General features: G+C 37.7%; 1 protein-coding gene across 5 annotated transcripts in view; it reads right to left on the bottom strand.

Annotated features, from left to right (window-relative positions):
* Window positions 1-12,982, bottom strand: part of phrf1 (PHD and ring finger domains 1) — a 97,749-nt gene that overhangs the window by 35,390 nt on the left and 49,377 nt on the right. For 2 of the 5 annotated variants that reach the window (XR_533921.3, XR_014087879.1), the window contains one exon: window positions 6,951-8,020. The exons of 2 other annotated variants lie outside the window; for them this stretch is intronic. The gene's annotated coding sequence lies outside the window, so the exon portion shown is untranslated. Of the gene's footprint in view, window positions 1-6,950; window positions 9,368-12,982 lie in introns of those variants that run through there. One more of the 5 variants, XR_014087878.1, reaches the window with a different exon arrangement.

Here is a 12,982-nt window from a genome sequence, read left to right as displayed (position 1 = left end):
AATTGTCTCTCAGTCTGCTTCCTGAAATGCCAAGCCTTTTCTTCCCGTGTCTCTCGCGCGCACACATAAATCTGGAACAAATAATCTCATGTAATTGCGATAGACAAAAGGGAACAGGGGCTTAGTTCACTGAGGGTCAGAAGGGGTGAGGCACTTATGGAGAATTACGGAAATGTGGCGGTACGAAATGTACAAAATTTAACTCAGAATATTGTAAAATATTTTTACAATACACACTGTGCAGGCAAAGCAGCATCAGACTCCTGTTGAAGGTTTCCCATCAAACTCCCCTTGTTCCCAGGATGCTGCCACAGGTTTATTTAGATCTGGGGGACAAGTCCAAACTGCACAGCTTGCTTGAATGGAGGCTCACAACATGTGGCACACCCCACTCCCTCCTCACACACATATAGACACACACACATATTTACCATCTGGCCTGTTCCTCTCTGCAGTGCAAGTGTCCCACACAGCTCAAAGTGCACAGATGTGCAATCAAAATATTCCCATGGTCATGCACGCATGGAGACTTTCCCCGTGTCATGGTAACAGTTCCAGTTTCTTCTGAGTAATTTGCAATTTCGTTATAATATACTAAGACTATTACACACAAAAAATAAATAATAAAATTGTTCAATACAGGCTATGGCTTGCACAAGATATCAACAGCATGACAACCTTGAGTAAAAATACTTCTGTTTTGTGGAATCACATTTTACACAACACAACAAAAAAATATTTTAAAGTAATTTAATATTTTCAATGTTTTTATTCAGTGCAAAAATGTGAAAAATGTTATCAATGCACTCAACATATTATGCCATTTGATTGGTGTTTAAATCTTGATACATGGAGAATTGCAACATTTTAAAAGTTCAGAGCTTTTAAAGAGGGATTACATGGAATAATCAACTCCCTTGACTTCTTAATTTTGTAAAAACTCAGATTATTCAATGGAGGTTAAAACTAACAGCTAGTCTGTTTGTAGAAGTCAAAAGCAAAGCAGACTTTTACAACTACTCAAGTTTAAAAAAAATCTTGAGTAGTTGTAGAACTACTCAACCCTAACCCCAGCGGTTTATTCCAACACTATTTATGATTCTATAAGCCAATGTCATGTTTGTTTTGAGTTGTTATTTGCACAGATTCTTTACACAGGAAGAGGGTGGGCAACCAATAGGTTTCTGAAACATGTACTTAGAACAGAACGTGTACAGCTTTTTGGACAAAAAAAATGTCTGATGTGAAAATACAGTGGTATGAAAAACAGAGTGTAGTAGTTTTTTGTGTGCACTGTTTTATTTGTCTTTCTTTACAATGCCTTGGCTTTTAGTTATCCTTCACTTACTTCTATACGTGCTTAGTTCTATTGCTACTTTTTTGCCGCAACTATTCTCATTCGCTTCACTGCCAATGCAAATACGTTGAAAGTTTAAAAGTAAAAAAAAATAAAAAATAGCATTCCGTATTTGCTAATTCCATTTGCGGCTTTGAGTTGTTTAAGATGTCAGAAGTCTGCTTTCGTCTTGACTGCTCTTGGACTAGCCATTAGCTTTGTCCTCTGGTGGCAAACTAATCTGAATAATCATCATACAATACCAAGAAACTTACCTTCTGCAGATAACTTATTGTCTTTTAAGAAAGTCTCAAAATCTCAGAGCTTGCTCTGTCATTTCTTTGTAATACTTTAAGTTCTTCAGTTCAGTCTTGAACTGATGTTGACTTTATATTCTATATGTAAGACATTACACAAACGTTTCCCAGAATATACAAAACCTTTCTCAACTACAGAGGGCAACAGTTGCGCTATTACTCAGAGGTGTGGTTGTGAATTTGTCTTGGTCTTGGCAGCAATAACCTCAGCTAAAATTTCCTCACATCTCACGGCAGACAGACTGTTCTCCAACAGGAGCTCAATGCCCATAAGCATGTTGACCTTCTGGGGTCAGAAATCATTGTTTCCTCTCCTTCCACTGTGTGGTCTCTGGTGTATAATTGACATTTAATAAAGGCCTCCGTTAGCACGGGGCCATAATGGCACTGAATAAAAGAATAGAGAGAGTGGAAAGGAATAAAACAGGGGGGAACAGGACAGATTTTGGGACACATGTTGACAATGAATGTTTGCGTGAAGACTAAAATAAAAAGAAGACGGGGCGAGCAGTGTGAGAGGGATAAAGGCAGGGCAATCTTCAGAGATGGAGGACGCTAGGGGGGCGAGTGAGGGAATGAAGCCCAGAGGATGAGGGACTGTTGTCTAGCTGCCAAGCCCATCTGTCTACTTTCACATCATTTCAATCAACCACAGAGAGTGAGAGTGCTTCTGCAAGAGATAGAGAGAGAAAAACTGTATGGCCTTTCTTAGAAATAAAGGGATGTGTTTAAAGGAGTGGCTTTTTTTTCATATGTTTTAAACCAACTGAACTTGGCCCAGTTTCAAAGTCTGCACAAGGGGGAAAACCAAGTTGAATCATAATGGTTCACAAAATGTGAAAAGTAAACAACTGTGTGGGCACAGTGTGGTTTGTGACTTAATGATGCCGCAGTAAAAAGAGTTTTGCCTCGGGCCGTGACTGAAGCCTCAATGAAAAGCAAGTTTCAGAAGCCTGTTGTTTTCTGCAAGAGGACAACAAGCTTCAGACTACAACTTCAGATCAGAATCACAGTGTCCCTTATCCGCCTATTATTTATTCGCCATACAAAAAAAGTTACAAAGAACAAGGTTAATAATAAAAGGAGACAAAAAGGTAGATCCACACACTGTGTGTATGATGTTTTAAGGAATAAATGTAACGACTTCTGATAATCTCTCAAGGAAAGAGAAAACATTTCAATCTCACGTGTGAATTACACGGTTTGACATCACTAGAGTCAATTTATGTTTTTTAAATTCTTATTTTTAAATTGGCCTCACAACTCCCCTATGAACACCTTTATTTTGCAACATTGTTCAAATTTCTTCAAGAAAAGAAGAAAACAGTCTTGATAATAAGCTGTTTAGCATAATTCCAACAAACACTTCCTGTTACGGCTTCTGGGTGTGTCCCAAGATCTGCTCCACTGGGACGTTTATAAAAACCGTCTGAGGAAAAAAAAGGCAAGAGATATAATATTGCTAGTTAAATGGAAGTTTGAAAAAACTTTTCTATTATAATTTGAAACAATCTTTAGAAGCCTGTGAAGTCATAGGCTCTAAGCTTTAAAAGCATCACATAACAATAGCACTATTTATTATATCTGCACCACATCGCAACTGATTAAACCTCAAAGAAACAGCAGGAACGGGGCTGCCTTTGGGCAAAAGTAAATATAGGGGAGTCAACCTGGCATGTCATGAAATGCAACTAAACAAATAAGAATGATGCATGCAGCATGTATCCCTGCATGTGGTATAATTAGGCTACCTGATCACATCGGCCTGCAGGTTGGTTTTCCCTCACCGCAAAATATGCAAAGTGGCTCAGGAACCTGCTTTCATGAAGAAAGTGGGTTCCCATATATTTAATTCAAGTCAGTTATTTCTTTTTTAATCTGTAGTAATTAAAAAAGTCCCTCCTGAAGGAGGTTCCCAAAGTGGGTTCAGTAAACCAAGGGAGGTCATAACTCAAGTGTGAGGTGCTGAGATCTTCTTCAAAGATGAAAGTGAAGAAGAAAAAAAAACTGATGAAAAAACTTAAAACATAAAAAGTTAAAATTATAAAAACAGCAGTAGCAAAAACAATGTATTGGTTATTAAACCTGTGTGCACTGCTAGTATATTCTTGTTTTGTTGACGCCTACATATTACGAGTTTTAGTTTCAAATCTCTCTTCCATTTAATGTTCGGGTTGAAAAACAAAAAGTTGGAACGCACTGACTGTCGTCTCTCACCTGAAACTGATGAAAACTATTTTCAGCTTCCACCATTTAATAGCTGCGTCTTCTTTTTTTGTAGTTTTGAAATTATGTTAATAGGCTTTGTTGAAATAACATATGAATGAAAATTTGGATGTTTCAAATACCATTTTAGATCATTCTCAGAGACACTTCCATAACATATTGGCTCTTTAACTGTTTTTTAGCTTCTTGGGTGTTTTTTTTTTTTTTTCTTTGCTGTTGTTTTTTTGCTAATCTGTTTACACAAAATCTTTGATGCTGTCACATACAGAGTGCTGCACAAAAGTAGATTTCTAGCGGACAGCAGTTTGTATAAATTAAGCTAAGATGTCCAGATATTGACATGGAGGAAGCAGCTCAAGACCATCAACTTACCACCTCTGTGTCTGATTGTTGGTATGGTGATTTTTTTTTTTTTTAGGAGATCCTGTGTTGGTTTATGCCAAGTCTCTTTCAAGAACAAAAATATGTAAAATGTTTGAGTCAGAACAGAAAAATATTTTCATAATTCAATTCAGCAATTCCATAATTGAGACTGAGCAGATGCCATTTCACTGAAGGTTTAGTCAAAAGCTCTTTTGTGATTTCAGGATTCGAGGTGTTCGTTTTGTTTTATACAACAGCTGGATATGGGTTTTATTATATTTCTTATTCATATAGTCAAACAGACATCTTGTCATTATTTTTGCCTCTTTCTTCTCTTCCTCCTTTAGTACCTGTAACCAGAGACTTGAAGCTGTTAACGGTCACAGTGTGTGTGTGTGTGTGTGAATGTTTGCACGGAGACACGTGTTTCATATAAACAGACTTAGAGTGAAACGCCTGTCAACAACATCCCTTGTCCACAAAGAGAGGCAAGCAGTGAATCATAACCACACTTTTTTTTTCAATGTGTGTTTGTGAGAAAGTGAGACAGGGAGGGAAAGAGAGAGAATTTGCATAATTTCTTGAAGACTAACAATTACGATGTAGGGGTTTATTTCTGAGAATCAAGATTACAACAGCTACCAGCGACTTTCACCATATTGAGAAATGATTTGCTAGATCCCTCTGACAACATATACTGCCTTTTCTGCTGTTTTTCTGTCTTTTGTGCTTCGCTTGGCAATTTGTTTCAAGAGAGATTTTTGGTGCTGCTGTGTTCATATTCTTTGCGGAGTTGCACGTTGGGGCTTTGTGTATTCCTGACACAACTTTTACACAGTAAAAATGCCAGTGTTGAATTAACAACCAAAAGTGTCTATATGTGTCCAAGTCAGCTGGTGTTAAATTCAACAATACAGAGTGTCACATTAACATTACAACAGTGTTAGTGTTAAAATATATTACAAGTAACACCAGTGTAGTATTGATCACAAAATATAATGTGGTGTTAAAAAATCAAATAATTGACCCCACAAGGTGCCAATATCAATCAAATCCAGTGGAAAATATTCAAAACAATACACAGAAATGGAAAGTTTAACTTTTCTTAAACCCATTTCAGTATTATAGACCAATGTTAATTTAACAAAAAAATGGGTGTCAATCTTTTAACACTTTCAAAAGTGTTACTTTAACACCTGCTGACTTGGACACTTAAAGACACTTTTGGGTGTTAATTCAACACTGGCAATTTTACTGTGTAGGGTTTCATATGCGTAGCTAGAGTGAAGGATGGTATGCAAACATCTCCATAACTAGAGGTTATCTGTCAGTCAGCGAGTCAAGGCTCAAAGATGCTACACTTAATGCTGTTTCGTAAATTAGGAATAAGTTTTCAAAAGGTTTTAGTAATATCAATGACTCTAATTCCTTGTAAAAGCAATTAGCACGCATCATTCTTTAAAGTATATTATTTTAGCACCTTCAGGCTTTAAGCATCTGATTTCTGCCTTTGTTTGGATTAGTTTTTGCTTCCACGTAATAAAAACAATGCTAAATCAACTTGAATAAAAAGCTTATTTGAATCACTACATTGCCATTCAGTTTTAGTGACACTGACAAAAATCCATATTTTCAAAAGATATCAAAATAAACTATGTGATCACATGCAGGAATACTGATTGCATGTCATCTGTCTTTTTCCTGGGACTTTTAAACTTTCATTGTTATTAGACAAAAATTCATCAACTCAGATGTTTAGATTTTTTGTAGTTCAGAAATGTATTGTAACAGGTATTGTAATATAATCTATTTTTCAGAACATGACAGACATCCTTGATGTGATAATCATCCATGACTTTAGTCATTAACAAGCATTAACGAGCTGTTTGACTCCTGCCTTTTACTTTTTGCACTGGATTCACAAAGCAAACTGCAGAAAATACATGAAGCACTAACACAGCCTGTCATGTCTGACAATGGGAGCTATTTGAACTATCAGGTCGCAGTAGTTCAGTCTAAACACTAATTAACTAAAATCTCCAAAGTCCTGAGAGGATATTGTTTAGCACTTTGAAGACATCTCAACGGAAGAATTACATTTCTAAATCATGGTTCTGAAAAGACTGAATTATTAAAAGAATGAACAATCCTTTTAACCATTTTATTTGTGAATAATAAACATTGGAAGATGTTTATATTAATTACAAATAGTGCACATGGATATGCTAATCTAATTTCTATTTGTCAATGTCAGTGTCATTTTATTTATAAAGGCATATTTAAAACTTAGAGTAGCGGACTAAAGCGCCGTACTGTTCAAACTTAGAATCGACTTGCTTTAAAGCACACACCGCTATTCCATCATGAAGCACTCAGGTTTTATTTTGAGCCTATTTCTTCTTTTCCTTTACGTATCCCGAAAAGCTTTATTTCATGTTTTTGTTTTATACACGATTTTAGCTGTCAGTGTTCTTTGCTTTTTTTCTTTAGCTAGTCTTTACCTTCTTCTGCATTTTTAACACACTGATTTTCTACTCTCTTTGGTCGGTCCTTCATATTCAGCAATGTAATTTGTTGGGTCACTTGCAGAATTTTTTTTTTTCTTGTCTAAGTTTAGATTTGCTTAGAGTCTATTTGACTGAAAAATTTAAATATATTATGCTGCAATTTTATTTCAATACAAATACAACTTTCTAAGTGTAGCTACGTTGGTTCCAACAATTTCTATTTTATTTAATATGATTCACATGATTGATATGATTCATATGACATATGATGTGTCACTCTAGTCAAAATATCCCCCTGACTACTCTCTGTTACACTTGGGTTGCATGTCTTTGCATTTCAGTTTATGGCCTGAAGCTAGGAGGAAAGCGTTAGGTGTAGAAAGTTAAAAAGGTCAAAGATGTAAAGAAGACACCGTTGTTGCCAGTCACATTTTCACGCTGATACATGCTTCACCTTGGTGAAGGTTTAGTGAGATAATGGAGGAAAAATTGCCTGGAGGGCCAAAATATTTCCCTATAACTAACTTCTCTCTTTCTTTTCCATATTTATCCTCCAACTTTTCCCATAAGGTCAAGCTCAACCAAACTGCCATATTCTAATTAACTTGGAGAAAGTAAACTGAGTCCCATACCATCTTCATCTGCTTCTGCTTAAAATGTCAAACACACCTTTCACACAAACACAGGACGTGTCTCTTTCCTGAATGATTTGATGGCTAGACATTCCCGTGGTGTTTATATTTCCATTTTACTGTTTGATCAGATGAAAGTGGCACCTTTTAAAAAATAAAAATAAAAAATTCTTGCAGGGTGTTACAGAAGGAAATTACATCTTAAACTAGACCAACAGATGTACCTCACTTTAACTTAAACGGTAATAATAGTCTTTTAGAAGCTTACTGCATATGTAAAGTAACCTGTTTCTGTGAAAACTGCAAAAACAGCTACACATTTCCAAGAGTGTGAACAGGGTGGGGAACCCAGTAGCATCGGAGACAGCCAGCAGCCATTTCTTGTGCTTGGTGGAGCTGTCAGAATGCATTGCATTGTCCCCTTTCTTTTTGGTAGAGCGGGGCATGTAGATGTCCGTCAGAGAGCGGAAGGATGAAGCAAAGTAGGTGTCTTCATCCTTGAGGACAAATTTTCTCACATGTAGAAAAGGTGGACTTGCAAACATACAAACTCTTGACAGGGTGGATCAGCAGAGTGGAATGCAAAGTGAGGCCTGGTGACGTGACCCGTCTGCTGGTCCTGCTGATTCTTTCAAGAACCTGACACAAATAGAACGGATGAAACAGAATGGTACATGACATGCGACTTCACAGAGTAACTCCAGCCAAGGTAAAGTTATGAAGCTCGTTCTGAATTTAGTTTAGACACCGGTAGTAAAAGTGAAATGATTTTCCCAAGTTTGCCACCTTACTTTGCTTTGACACTAATAAACATCCATACTTCCTCCGGGCTACTCTAACTCGGTGATGTGTGCAGAGGCGAGAGCAGACCTGCCTGTCACATCCAAAATTACAGCAGGAGAATGTAATTACTGGTCTATTTCAAATATTCAGAAGTGTGCAAAAGCACCAAGCCAACTGTTTTGAATGAAACTTTACAGGAAGAGGACTTTTCATGTTTTGAAAGTTTTCCTTTTCTTTGCACTTCAGCATAATTTTCCACATTCCAACTAGATTATGAACCAGTGTTGTGTCTGCACAAAACCAATTTTCATGTGACCATTAATTCACTTTCTTAAGACCAGCTTGTCTTAAAGGCACAGTCCATTTCTTTAACTGAAGTTAAATGAAATACTGAAACTACCAGAATATGAGGAACAACAAGAAAGCCAAGTCCTGTATGCAATTTGACAAAAGCACAGTCACTGGTACATGCAAAGAGCTAAACTTAAAAAGAAGAAAAGCTTAGGGTTCCTAATTTACCTAAAAGTGTATAGAATGTGGGAGAAAACTTGACCCTGCACTGTATGGTCAAAACCAGAAAGAATAAACAATATTTGCCCTTTCACAACAGGTATAGCTTATGGTAGCATACTATGCTTATGACAGCATACTGTCAGTATGCTTTTAGTGATTGACACAATTGATTAACAATGGGGGTACAAGCAACTCTTACAAACATTCGGACTGGATTGTTGCCAGAAGAAAAAGACATTCATAAGAATTGAACTGTTAAACTGAAATAGTTTTCAAGACTACCTGGCATAAAAGCAAATATTATTATTATTTACACTTGTCAATCATTAAAATCAGTTTTACTATTTCCTGGTTCTTTTTTGGGTTGTTTTGAAATGATGCCAAGAAAAATAAGACATCAGCCACAGGAAACTGATTTGAATTTCACTCTGTTCGGTTAAGATTTTCTGATATGGCAACTGGAAATGTTAAAGTCGTTGCTGAACTCTTGTTTAGTCATCAGTTTTAAATCATCAGTTATTGCGTGTCACAACAAAACAGGCCAGTATCTGACTGCGTCTTCGTGGTTGGTGGAAACATAAAACAATGGATGGCTGCCTTTGCAGTTGTGCTTGCGAGCTTCATTGGAAGAGACCAGGCCGTTGGCCCACACTTTGATCATCTTCTGCCAACACCATGTCTGTTTGTTTACTGTACAACGAGATAAGAAAAAACCAAAACATAGTAAATGCCACGCATGCTTGGGTACGCATAAATTTCATTGGAATGCTGCTGTGGTTCTCAGAAGGCAACTGGATCTCTTTGGAGGAGGTGGATGTTGTTTGCTGCCTTTGTAAACCATTAAACACAACCATAAGCTAAAGTCTGAAAGAGCTGTGTTGTTCTGTTGTGTATAATACTATACAAATACAAAATTGTGAAGCATCAACCACACAACCCAGTGCTGCCTTATGAACAAGATTAAGTCAGTTATGATATGATTAAACAAATCTACTTCTCACTTTGATGTTCTTCGTCTCTGGAAAACTGGTGAGTGAAGCTACACTTCACAAATAAAGGTAAAATAAAGAACCACCAAGGTTAAAAAAGATGTGCAAAAAGCCTGAAAATAAATCCATCTTTTCTTGAAACAGCATAATGTCACACTGAAAATTTTAGAAAAATTCAACCCCTAGTCTGCGTACATTTATTCAGACAGAGATATCGCTTAACTAAAGTCCCAATGTCAGATTAAAGTATCTTTTAAAAACAAGGTTTGAGCAGCTATTTCATGCACTTTTCTTTAAACCCACATCCATCCATCCATCCATTTTCTTTACACCCTTGTCCCTTAGTGGGGTGGGGAGGGCTGCTGGGGCCAATCTCCAGCTAATGTTCCAGGCGAGAGGCGGGGTCACCCTGGACAGGTCGCCAGTCTGTCGCAGGGCAACACAGAGACAGACAGGACACTCAACCATGCACACACACATTCTGACAGTCATGTTTTTGGACTGTGGGAGGAAACCGGAGTACCCTGAGAAAACCCACGCATGCACAGGGAGAACATGCAAACTCCATGCAGAAAAACCGGGGCCGGGAATTGAACCCAGAACCTTCTTGCTGCAAGGCAACAGCTCTACCAACTGCACCACTGTGCAGCCTTTAAACCCACATTTCTGTAGTAAAAATATTTTTATTGGTCTGGTGTAATAATAAATAAAATGCCATATTTCCACTAGCTGTAAACAGAAATGCATCATAGTTAATAGAAACAAAAGGCTTTTAAAAATCAGTCTGCTTCATTAATCTGTATGCATGTTCACTTAGTGAAATGTGTTACTGAAATAAATTAGCAATATTCTAATTTAATGAAAAGGACTGCCCAGCGATATTTTGTGCAAATTGAATTTGTTACAGACCAAACACGGTGAAATGGTCACAAGTTTATGGCTGGAACCCTGGGTTTCAATCTCTGCTCCTTTCACCTGAATAGCAAAGTCGCATCCAAGTCTGCAATCAGCAGCCACCTTTTACAGTTTGTGTAAAGTCACAAAAGCAGTAAAGTGTAGTCGCTGAAACACACATGATTGAACAAGTGTTTGGGTTGCTCAATTTTGCAATGCTGGATTGCAAACTTCCAGTGTGGGTCAAGTTGTTCTATGCAGGTCAACCCTGGCTGCAATTTTACTGCTGAAAACCACGGCTTTTAATCACACTGTGGAGGTGCTTCTCCAACTTTTAACCCTACAGCATTGTGAAGGATTATCTGCTCAGCCCCGTTTTATACAACAGAGGCCAATAGTAGAAATGGAGCCTTAAAAGTAAGAGATAATCTGTGTTAATTACACAGCTTATTAAAGACAGGCTTAAACATAAATGTAGAGTACAAATTGCAAGAAAAAGTGATAAAATTAGAATATCAAATAATATACTGCCAATTTCAATTGCCGCCATACAAACTGCTTGATGGTTCAGACAGATTTTATTTATTTATTTATTTATTTATTTATTTATTTATTTATCAAAGTACAGCAAAGCCAAAGGCATCATTTTATCAGCTTTTATTTTTGATAGCATAGCTCCTCATTTTCTTTGGTACATTTACAAAAAGTGTTGCAAGGAGCAAATTATAAATATATATATATATATATATATATATATATATATATGTATGTGTATGTGTGTGTGTGCATGCGTGTGTCTGTGTGTGTATAAAAACTTTGTCAAAGTGGAGGAATCACAGAAATATTTATCCTGTTTAAAAGTTTAAGGAGGAGAAAAAGGGCCTTGGCACTAAACCCCTTAGTGAAGCAAGAGGAATGAAAAACTGCAATGTAAAAGGACCTATTAGTCTCAGAACATGGGCATTAGCATGATAGTAGACTTATCCTCAGGGCTGAAGGGGAGGGACGCTGTCTCCGTGCTTTCAGCTTCCAGAGAAAGCGGGGGTTCCTATACATAGACACACACATACACACAAGCCTGGGGAAATGCAAAGTGGGGGCCTACACAGGCACATGGGCAAACCCAGTAAACAAGGGGGAAAAGGAGGCGGGGAGGAGAGAGGGCGGGGCCCGGCAGTGAAGGAGAGCGATGTAGAGACTGAAGAATTAAACCTGTTCACAACAGACCAAGAAGAGGGAAGCCATTAAAAGATGCAAGGAGCAATTTGTAATACTCCAAAGGATAACAATGCTCTGCAAACCTACAAAAGAAGTTCATACCTTTATATATATATATATATATATATATATATATATATATATATATATATATATATTTCTCTGCTTTCAGACTTGTGCATTAACAAGTAAACAGTATGGCCACTGAACTCTGTTTCAGCAGGAATTGTAACCTTTGGTTTTAAGAACTTTGAAATTCTGGAATTTTTTCATGAGGTCATAGAAATAAAAAGAAAATTATGGACTCCAAGGATCCAAAATCAGAAGGATTCTAAACAATGGGCGGGGTTGACCTGCATAGAACAACTTGACCCACACTGGAAGTTTGCAATCCAGCATTGCAAAATTGAGCAACCCAAGCACTTGTTCAATCATGTGTGGTCATACAAAACATGCACACGCAAGAGCTGGGCATGTGGGTGGCATATGAAGGGAGTTTTCTTAGTTTGGAGCCACCGGGGCCATTTATGCACAAAGCATTTGTTGATATAGTATAAAGATGGAAGTCACACAAGCAACTCATGCAGGGCGAGGGCAACGAATGTAGAGAATGAGGCTCATTGTATGGCCATTTGAAAGATGCTGAGCATGGTGCGGCGGTTGTGTAGGTGACGGGAGGGGGCTTCTGGAGCTGAACAACAGAGTTGAAAGTGCGCACTGGCATTGAAGTCTGCAGTGACTAAAACAATCAGCAGGCAGAGGCAGGAGGTTGCGGGCGCTACACGGGGGAAGACACCTCCAACGAGCCTCTGGAAATATGATAAATGGGCTGTTTAATGACAGCATTCAGAGGTTTTAGACATGGCAAGACATTGAGGGATTAGGCTATGGGAGTCAATATTAGTGTCGGTGGCATTAGGGGAAAGCCTGTCTGGTTTAAACAGAGCCAGGAATAAAGCGCTTCCAGCTGATGTCAATGTTTGAACAATGATTCTAATCATTTGCAAAGACATGAGGTCTGTGTTGGTTTGCCTAAGATCAGCCGACGCAGCGTGATACCAGAAAGGGCTGCAGAAAGTCGCGGCAGAAGAGTTTTATGAATAGTGCCGTGAGCTAAAAAAATGGCTGTAAATATTATAACTGAACTAGATTTGAATTTAAATTGATTTACAAAAGCCAAAGAAAAATAGAGTTTCTAGATTTC

This window comes from Poecilia reticulata, chromosome 6 (assembly GCF_904066995.2).
Source record: "Poecilia reticulata chromosome 6, P_reticulata-male-v2, whole genome shotgun sequence".
Lineage (NCBI taxonomy): Eukaryota > Metazoa > Chordata > Actinopteri > Cyprinodontiformes > Poeciliidae > Poecilia > Poecilia reticulata.
This window is presented reverse-complemented; position numbering and strand designations above follow the sequence as displayed.